The sequence below is a fragment of the Chelonoidis abingdonii genome, unplaced genomic scaffold, assembly GCF_003597395.2.
Source record: "Chelonoidis abingdonii isolate Lonesome George unplaced genomic scaffold, CheloAbing_2.0 scaffold2926, whole genome shotgun sequence".
Lineage (NCBI taxonomy): Eukaryota > Metazoa > Chordata > Testudines > Testudinidae > Chelonoidis > Chelonoidis abingdonii.
Genome location: NW_027427187.1, coordinates 8,628 through 17,859, shown reverse-complemented (window position 1 = coordinate 17,859; position 9,232 = coordinate 8,628). Strand labels below are relative to the sequence as shown.

Sequence of the window (9,232 nt, the reverse complement as noted above, 5' to 3'; positions counted from 1 at the left end):
TGCTCAGATTCTGGGCTGTGCAGAGGAGGACCATGAAATCCCTGCCCTGTCTCCCTGATGAGACTTGCTCCTGACTTCTATGCTGGCCCCAAAGTGTGCTCCTTTGCCAATGAGGAAATTGAGGAGGAAAGAAACTCTCCCAAGCTGACACAGCAGGTCAGTGCCAGAATGAACACTAGAGCTCCAGTCTCCCTGTGTGCAACCCAGTGAACTTCCCACTTGTCCATGGTATGGCCCCCTTGGCTACTGCATTCCTTAATAATCTGCAAAAAAGTCCAGTTCAGATGCAGCTAGTCACAGAGGAGATACACACACCGTCCTCTCTTTCTCTCATGGTGATTTTTTCATTTGTTCTTCCATGTTTTGCTGTTTCCTTTCAACTTAGATCAAGACTCACTCCGTCTGGCTGTTTTCTGTGGCAAGGCGCTGTGCTGTTGCAGCCATGTGTGTCCCAGGATATTAGAGAGACAAACTGGGGGAGGAAATAGCTTTCATTGGACCCAAATTGTGTTGAGGAGAGAGACCAGCTTTCGACCTTACGCAGTGGAAGTACATAATAAAAACATCCCTATAGTTCCAATGAAAACTTGGGTTTAATTTGCAAATCCTAAAGCATTTTCTGTGTCCTGCTTTAGCTCAGCAGGGAACTTCTCCTGCACCACCGATGAAACACCCCTTGATCACTTGTTTCAGGATCTCTTTTGTTTTCAACCCATAAACGACGGGGTTTAACATGGGGGGAATGAGCACATAGAGCTGGGACAGTAGGATGAGAATATAACCTGGGATGATGTGCCCAAATCGGTGTGCAAAAGCGAAAAAAAAGCCTGGTGTGTAGAACATCAGTATGACACAGAGGTGGGAGCCGCAAATGCGGAGAGCCTTGATCCGGGCGTCCTTGGAGGGGAGCTGGAAAACAGCCTGAGGATCAGCCCATAAGATACAGCAATGAGCACAGCCTCCAAACCAATTACTGAAATAGCCACGACTATACCATACCAGAAATTGACTGTGATGTCGTCGCAGGCCAGCCGGGCTATGGCCATGTGTTCACAATAGGTGTGAGGCAGGCGGTTGGTTCTGCAGAAATTCAGCTTCTTCACCAGAAAGATGATGGGGAAATTGAAGCAGAAACTTCTTGTGACAACTGCCAACCCCATCTTCCCGATCACAGACTTGGTTAGCACAGAAATGTATCTCAGGGGGTCGCAGATGGCAACGTACCGGTCAAACACCATGGCCAGCAGGATGGCCGACTCGGCCATAAAACTGACATGGATGAAAAACATCTGGGTCAGGCAGGCAGCAAAAGAAATTTCCCCTGCTCCAAACCAGAATACAGTCAGCATCCTGGGCACTGCTGAGGTAGATAACAGCAGATCAGCAGCAGCCAGCATGGACACGAATAGATATATGGGCTGGTGGAGGCTTCGTTCTGTTACTATGATAAATAGTAGGAGAGAGTTCCCAAAAAGTGTCACAATGTACATCAGACAGAAGGGGATGGAGATCCAGACGTGAGACTCCTCCGTACCCAGGATGCCAGTCAGGATGTAGGTCACGGGGGCAAAAAAGGTGTGATTGTCAGCTGGCATCATGCACCATCACTTGGATCTTCTATTCAATTTCCTGGAACTAACAGGAAAAGAGACAATCAATGAGAAAGTGAGTGTCGGCTAGGACTGGAATGCATTTGTTACAGTGTGACGGGTTCCCCCAGGGGGGCCACATGGAACTGGGGTTTCATTGAGCCCTTTGACACACAAGTCTGTGCCCCCCTCACACTGTGACAAGCTGCTGTGACAAGCTGCAGACCTGCTCCCGATCTTACACTGACACGAGCATCCACACACGTAGGGACACACCCAGCTGCAGTTACATGCAGGCTCTAACCAGCCACTGGATCAACCAACAATAGAAAGGCTGCAGCCAAATTAACCACCAGCTTCCCCGATTCGTACTCCCCACTGGAGTGTAAACCCAAAATGTTACAGTCTTACCCTGCGCAGAGAACTGTCCAGCATAAGCTCATAGAATTCGTCCCCTCCCTGAATGTGGAAAGGAATATACAACAGCCTCTGCCAATAGAGCTATGATTTTCCCATGCACTTCATTCCAACTCACTAGTGTAGATAAAGCCAAATCAAGTTTATTAAGTACCAAAATAGATTTAAAGTGATTATAAGTGATACCGAGCAGATCAAAGCAGATTACCTAGCAAATAAACAAAAATGCAACCTAAGCTTCATATAAAATCTTAAAATCTATTTTTGGTAGTTAAAAAACTTGTTCTGTTATAATCTAAAGCAGTGAGCTTTGACTGGAGTGCTTGGGCAAAAATCTCGACTTGGCTAATCCAAGTGTGCATGGTTCTCTTCAGATGGAGGGAGAGGCCGACGGGGTATTAAATACACACACTGCCCAGATTTGACCAGGGCAGGCTGGTACTGCTCTGGGGTCCTACCTGGAAAGCTGGTGGTTAAAGGCCTGTGTCCAATTGCAGCTGGGTGTGTCTTTTCCTGTGTGAATGCTGGTGAAAGTGCAGGCGGGAGGACTTTGCAGCTTGTCAGAGCAGTACAGGGTGAGAGGGAGCCCAGGCTGGGGGGTCAGTGGGCTCAGTGGTACCCCAGTTTCAGATGGTACTCTGGGGGAAACGCGTCACAATCATTATCAAAGGAGCCCTTATAATTGGTTGCTCCTGGATTATACAGTTTGTACAATTACGGAATGCTGCCTGAAGCCAGCTAATTTCTGTCAAATGGAATGGACCCAGTCCTAGGGTCCTTATTGAATTTAATGGAAATGTTGCGGAAGTGAAGGCATTGGGAATGTTACAGGGCCTGAGGAGGTTTCCAATGAGGTTTGCTCTGAAAAGTGATGTAACCAAGAATGGCCCAGTCCAGAGCCCACTGAGTTCAACAACAAGACCCCCAGTGACTCCTGTGGGAGTGGATCAGGGTAACCCGGCGACCTCTTCCCAACACCCAACCTCAGCGCAGTCACAGAAGCGTATCTCAGAGCCCAGCTCCCGTCCTGCCCCTGCAGTCAAAGTTACGCACCCCCATCCTAGCCAACCCCAGCTCAAACATTACCTAGGTTTCATGTTTCCATTCACTCCTTCACAAATTCAATCCATGCAAACGACTCACCAGGCTCTGGCCTCAGCTGGGGAGGAGGAATCTCTGCCTCTGACCGGGTCGCGGAGCTGCAGGCGGCAGGGAATCTGCACTGACAGGGGCTGAGGTACAGGGATATTTATACTGCTGCCATGGGAATCGCAGCAGGGACTCAGAGCCAGTGGAGCCCCAGGGACCTGCCTCTGTGACTGGCTCAGGTGGGGAAGAGCAGCGGAGAATTAACTCTTTCCTCCTCTCACTTGTTTGATCTGATCATTTCTCCATTTGTACGTTATTTAGAAAGTTTGTTGTGACACTGAGGCCGTGGCAAACAGTTCCCTGTTCTTTGTGAACAGCTCATATCTCAGGCCTGACAAACTTTCTACAGCACACACAAGTCCTATGGAATATTTACCCACAAAGAATAGCATGTAAGGTGTGTGCAGAAAGCTTGTAACTTCTCAAGCTTCATAACCATTGCAAAAGTCATGTCTGGGTAATAGTTAAGGAAACACAGTGATACTGACAGTGAGCTTTATGGACTTGGAGTAGAAGTTAGTCACCAGGGCAGTGTGTCTAGGTGATGTTCCCTTGGTGTTTCAGGTCAGGTCGACTGTCCTGATGGCTTCTGTCAGTGAGGGGCAGAGTCAGAGATTTGGTCTTCTCAGTTCAGACTTGACAGGCAGCAACAGTAAAAGGTGGCAGAAGAAAAGGCTGACATTGGCGTGTTTGACTCTCTCCATTACTGTCTGTGTGTCAGGGACTGTCATAAGTAGATAGGTAAGGGTTAATTTTCTTTTACCTGCGAAAGTGAACAAGGGGAACCAAGCACCTGACCAGAGGAACATCAGAGCTGGATTTTTTTAAAGTCTGGGAGGGGACTGGAAACTCGGGTCTTTTTGTTTTCCTCGGCTGTGAGTAAACAAGCTTTTCTTCTAATCCATCTTCTTTCAAATTTCTACTAAAACATCTGTGAGTACAAAAGGAAACAAGTAATCGCTGTGATGTGCTTTGATTTGTATTTACATGGGTGTTGATTTGCTGGACTGGTTTAATTGGGCGAGATTTTTGTCTTCTCAGTTCAGACTTGACAGCAGCAACAGTAAAAGGTGCAGAAGAAAGGCTGACATTGGCGTGTTGAGTCTCTCCATTACTGTCTGTGTGTCAGGGAACAGGTCGTGAACATCAGACTAGAGGGCCCTTAGGCACCAGCACACGCCTGTTAAAAGTTATTACATTATATGCAAGCGTATTTGATTTTTACGTTTTTGTAGGAATACTGTGTGTGCCTCAGTTTCCTGTGTGCTGCACCAATGCTAGGTTGGGGATATGGGTGTGTGACTATTGCTGAGGCCTTTGGGTCAGGTGACGTCGCTCCAGCTGTCTGCAGTAAGCGATGGTCGGTGTCCTTCCTCACCTGAGACCCAGGAGGGGATGCAATCAGGTGACAATTTCCTAGGAAGAGAGACACAGACAAGGAGGAGGGTAATGGGCTGTCAGAGGTCAGGCGCTGGAAGCTGGTCAGTCTGCTGTGGGGGACTCGGGAGAGATGGAATCCAGGAGGTCTTCCTGGTCCTCCCAAGCTGAATTTTCTGAATGACGCGGGCTTTTTGCTAAAAGTTCTGTTCTACCTTCAGGAAATTAGCCTCTCGTTTTACATTCTGTCTGAGAGTCACGGCTGACTATGGAGTCGGGGTTCAGGGCCTCCGGCTTCCCCACAGAATCCTTCCTCATCATGGGGTTTTCAAAATGACTAAACTTGAGCTGTTCGGCTTCGAAAAAAGACCTCTAAGGGTGAATTGACAGAGGTCTATAAAATCGTGCTGGTGTGGTGAAGTGAAGAGAGAAATGTTCTTTACTTTCTCACAATATACAAAACCAGAGGATACCCGATGAAATTAATAGGCAGCAGATTTAATACAAACAAGAGGACATATTTTTTCACACAACAGAGATGTAACCTGGGGTACTCATTGTAAGAGGAATGAAGTGATGGCCAAACGTACAACTGCATTCAAAAAAGAACTAGACACATGTGCAACTGGGAAAAAAAAGAAAAAGAACAGTCCATGGAGGACTGATCCATCAACGGCTATTAGCCAGGACAGTCAGTCAACTCTTACTGAATTGGAGAGGCAACATAGTGACAGAGGATATGGAAAAAGCTGAAGCGCTCAGTGCTTTTTTTGCCTTGGTCTTCACTGATAAGATCAGCTCCCCGACTGCTGCACTGGGCAGCACTGTGTGGGGAGGAGATGAGCAGCCCTCAGGGGTGAAAGAACAGGTTAAGGACTATGTAGAAAAGCTGGACGTGTACAAGTCCATGGGTCCAGACCTAATGCATCCAAGGATGCTGAGGGAGTTGGCTGATGTGATCGCAGAGCCATTGGCTAGTCTCTTCAACATTTTTTGGTGATCGGGGCAGGCCCCGGATGACTGGGAAAAGGCAAATATAACCATATTTTAAAAAGGGAAGGAAGAAAACCCGGGGAACTACAGACCAATCAGCCTCACTTCAGTCCATGGCAAAATCATGAAACAGGTCCTCAAAGGATCCATTTTAAATCACTTAGAGGAGAGAAAGCTGATTAGGAACAATCAATATAGATTCATCAAAGGCAAGTCATGTCTGACTAACCTGATGGCCTTCTATGGTGAGATAACTAGCTTTGTGGATATACGGAAAGTGCCAGATGTGATATATCTTGACTTTCGCAAAGCTTTTGACACAGTCTCCCACAGTATTCTTGCCAGCATGTTAAAAGAAGTATGGGCTGGATGAATGGACTATAAGGTGGATAGAAAGCAGTGACCCTGAGAGGAATTTAGGAGTTTGCATCTCTTTGTGGAAGGTGCTGTAACAAAAATCAAGTTAGTGAGTTCAATACAGGGATGACTGGGTATAATTCTAGGACCTGTGTTATACAGGAGGTCAGACTGTGGTTCCTTCTGGCTTTAATCTCTGAATCACCATGTTTGCTGTGGGGTGATGTGTGGGAGTCTGTGCTGCCCTAGCAATGTCCTCTTGGGGTGGATCTTCAAGTCGAGAAGGCCCATGATGACACAGTGAAAGCCACCCCTGCTCGGGTTCTGGGCTGTGCGGAGGAGGGTCATGCAATCCCTGTGCTGTCTCCCTGAGGAGACTTGCTCCTGACTTCCATGCTGGTCCCAAAATGTGCTCACTTTGCCACAGAGGAAATTGAAGAGGAAAGAAACTCTGCCAAGGTGACGCTGCAGGTTGGAGACAGAAGAAAGACTAGAGCCTCCATCTCCCAATATGCAGCACAGTGCACTTCCCATTGGTGTATGACATCTCCCCCTTGGCTTCTGCTTTCCATGCACACACTGTGCTCTCGCTCTCTCATGGTGAGTTTACGCTTGTGCTTTCTTGTTTTGATGTTTCTCTTCATCTTAGAACAGAGATTCATTCAATCTGGCTGCTTTTTGTGGAAGTGTGAGGTGTTGTTGTAGCCCTGTGTGCCCCAGGATATTAGAGAGCCAACGTGAGGAGGAAATAGCTTTCATTGGACCCAAATTCTGAGGTGAGAGCGACCAGCTTTCGACCTTACGAAGTGGAAAGAGATAGTTAAAACACCCCAATAGGTCCAATGAAAAATTGGTTTTCATTTCCAAGTCCCAAAGCATTTTCTGTTTCCTCCTTTAGCTCAGCAAGGAGCTTCTACTGCAGCACAGATGAAATACATTGATCATCCATTTCAGGATCTCTTTTGTTCTCACCCCATAAACAATGGGGTTTAACATGGGGGGAATGAGCACATAGCGGTTGGCCAGGAGGCTGAGAATATAACCTGGGATGATGTGCCCAAATCGGTGTGCAAAAGAGGAGAAAAAGGCCGTTGTGAAGAACATCACTATGACACAGACATTGAAGCTGCAGGTGTGGAGAGCCTTGAGCTGGGCATCCCTGGAGGGGAGCCGGAAGTCGGCCCTGAGGATCAACCCATAAGATAAAGCAATGAGCACAGCATCCAAACAGTTACGCCGTAGCAGACGCCTACTGTGATGTCGTCGCACACCAGCCGGGCTATGGCCATGTAGTCACAATAGGTGTGAGGCAAGAGGTTGGTTCTGCAGAAATTCAGCTGCTTCACAAGTATGACTAGAAGGAAAATGATAAAGAAACTTCTTGTGATAACTGCCAGCCCCATCTTCCTGATCACAGACTTGCTTAGTATGAAGGTGTATGCTGGTGGTATAGGGTCTGAGTAGAGAGTCCACATATCCAGACAGTCCTTCAGTGAGAGTGCCAATGCCCAAGATGATGGAGCGTCCAGGATTTCCGGGATTGTGGATCTTGGGTAGTAGATAGAATAACCCTTGTCAGGGCCCTGAGGGTATGTTGATTTGTTCCGGTGTTAGTGTAGGAGTGTCCTGAGTAGATGGTGCAGTTTCTTAGTCTATTCCTACACTAAGAAACTTAGCGTATTCTCTACTCAGACCCTATGTCACCAGCACTCCCAGCTATCTCTGTGACACCACTGATTTCCTGAGGAAACTACAATGCATTGGTGACCTTCCAGAAAAGACCATCCTAGCCACCATGGACGTAGAGGCTCTCTACACAAACATCCCACACACAGATGGAATACAAGCTGTCAGGAACAGTATCCCTGATGATGCCACAGCACAACTGGCTGCTGAGCTCTGTGCCTTTCTCCTCACACACAACTATTTCAAATTAGATGACAATATATATCTCCAGATCAGTGCACTGCTATGGGCACCTACATGTCCACAAATGCCAATATTTTTAGGCCGACCTGGGAACAAGCTTCCTAGGCTCTGTCACCACTCCCCTTCTCTACTAGCTATGCAATGGACCATCTTCATAACTGGACCCATGAAGGAACTCTGGAAAAATCATCCATGATCACAGCTCCACCACATCAGCCTCAGCTGGACCAATCTACATGGGAAGTCCACCTCCTAGACACGGTGCAATAAGTGATGGTCACATTAACACCCCTAACGAAAACCTACCGACCGCTATCTACTTCCTACCCCAACTTCCATCCGGGACACACACGACCATTGTCTACAGCCAAGCACTGAGTACAACTGCATCTGCTCTAACTCTCTCAAGCAGGACCAACACCTACAACTCACCAACATTCTCAAACTACAATACCTGCACGAGAAATAGGAAACGATCAACAGAGCCACAGACAGTACCCAGAACTCCTCATGCAAGACAACCCAAGAAAGAAACCAACGGACTCCACTGACCAACATACTCCCTAGCAAAACTCCGAACGCTCATCAGGATCTACAACCCATCATGGACAAGATCCACACTTTCAAGCTTTGGTGGCAGGCCAGTCCTCGCACCAGACAACTCTGCAACCTGAAACATATCTACCGATAACTGCACACCGATCCATAGCAACTCTAGTCAGGAATCAATCCATTCAACAACCTCGATGCCACTCGCCCACATACACACCAGTGACACCATTACAGGACCTAACCAGAACAGCCACACATCACCGGTTCATTCACGCTGCACGTCCACAATGTATATCCGCCATCATAGCCAGCATGCCCCTCTGTATGTACATTGCCAACTGGCAGTAGCTCGAAAAAAGGATAAAGGGACATAAACAGATTATTAGGAATGGATATAACAAAAACCTGTAGAGACACTTCAACCTCCCTGGCCACTACTATAGCAGACTAAGGTGGCCTCCTGCAGCAAAAACTTCAGGACAGACTTCAAAGAAAAACTGCTGAGCTTCAGTTCACTGCAATTGACATCATCCAGCTAGGGATTACTAAAGACTGATAGCCTTGCCACCTACAGAACAGTTCTCCTCACTTGGTTTCAACACTCTCAACTGCTAGAACAGGGCTCAGTTCTCCCTATTGACTAACTTCTATTATCTGTAGCTGCTTGCATTATACATAGCTGCCCTGGAATTTCCACTACATGCTCGTGATGAAGTGGGTATCACCACTAAAGCTCATTCTCCAAAACATCTGTTAGTCTAAAAGGTGCCACAGTACTTCTTGCTGCTTTACAGATCCAGACAGCATGGCTACCCTGCTATAATGCCAAAATGTGTCACAAGTACATCATACAGAAGGGGATGGAGATC

At 47.2% G+C, this 9,232-nt stretch overlaps 2 pseudogenes; both read right to left on the bottom strand.

Annotated features, from left to right (window-relative positions):
- Positions 1-631: 631 nt before the first annotated feature.
- Positions 632-1,598, bottom strand: LOC116817732 (olfactory receptor 52B2-like; annotated as a pseudogene).
- Positions 1,599-6,776: 5,178 nt separating this feature from the next.
- Positions 6,777-7,357, bottom strand: LOC116817733 (olfactory receptor 52B2-like; annotated as a pseudogene).
- Between the last annotated feature and the right edge of the window lie 1,875 nt (positions 7,358-9,232).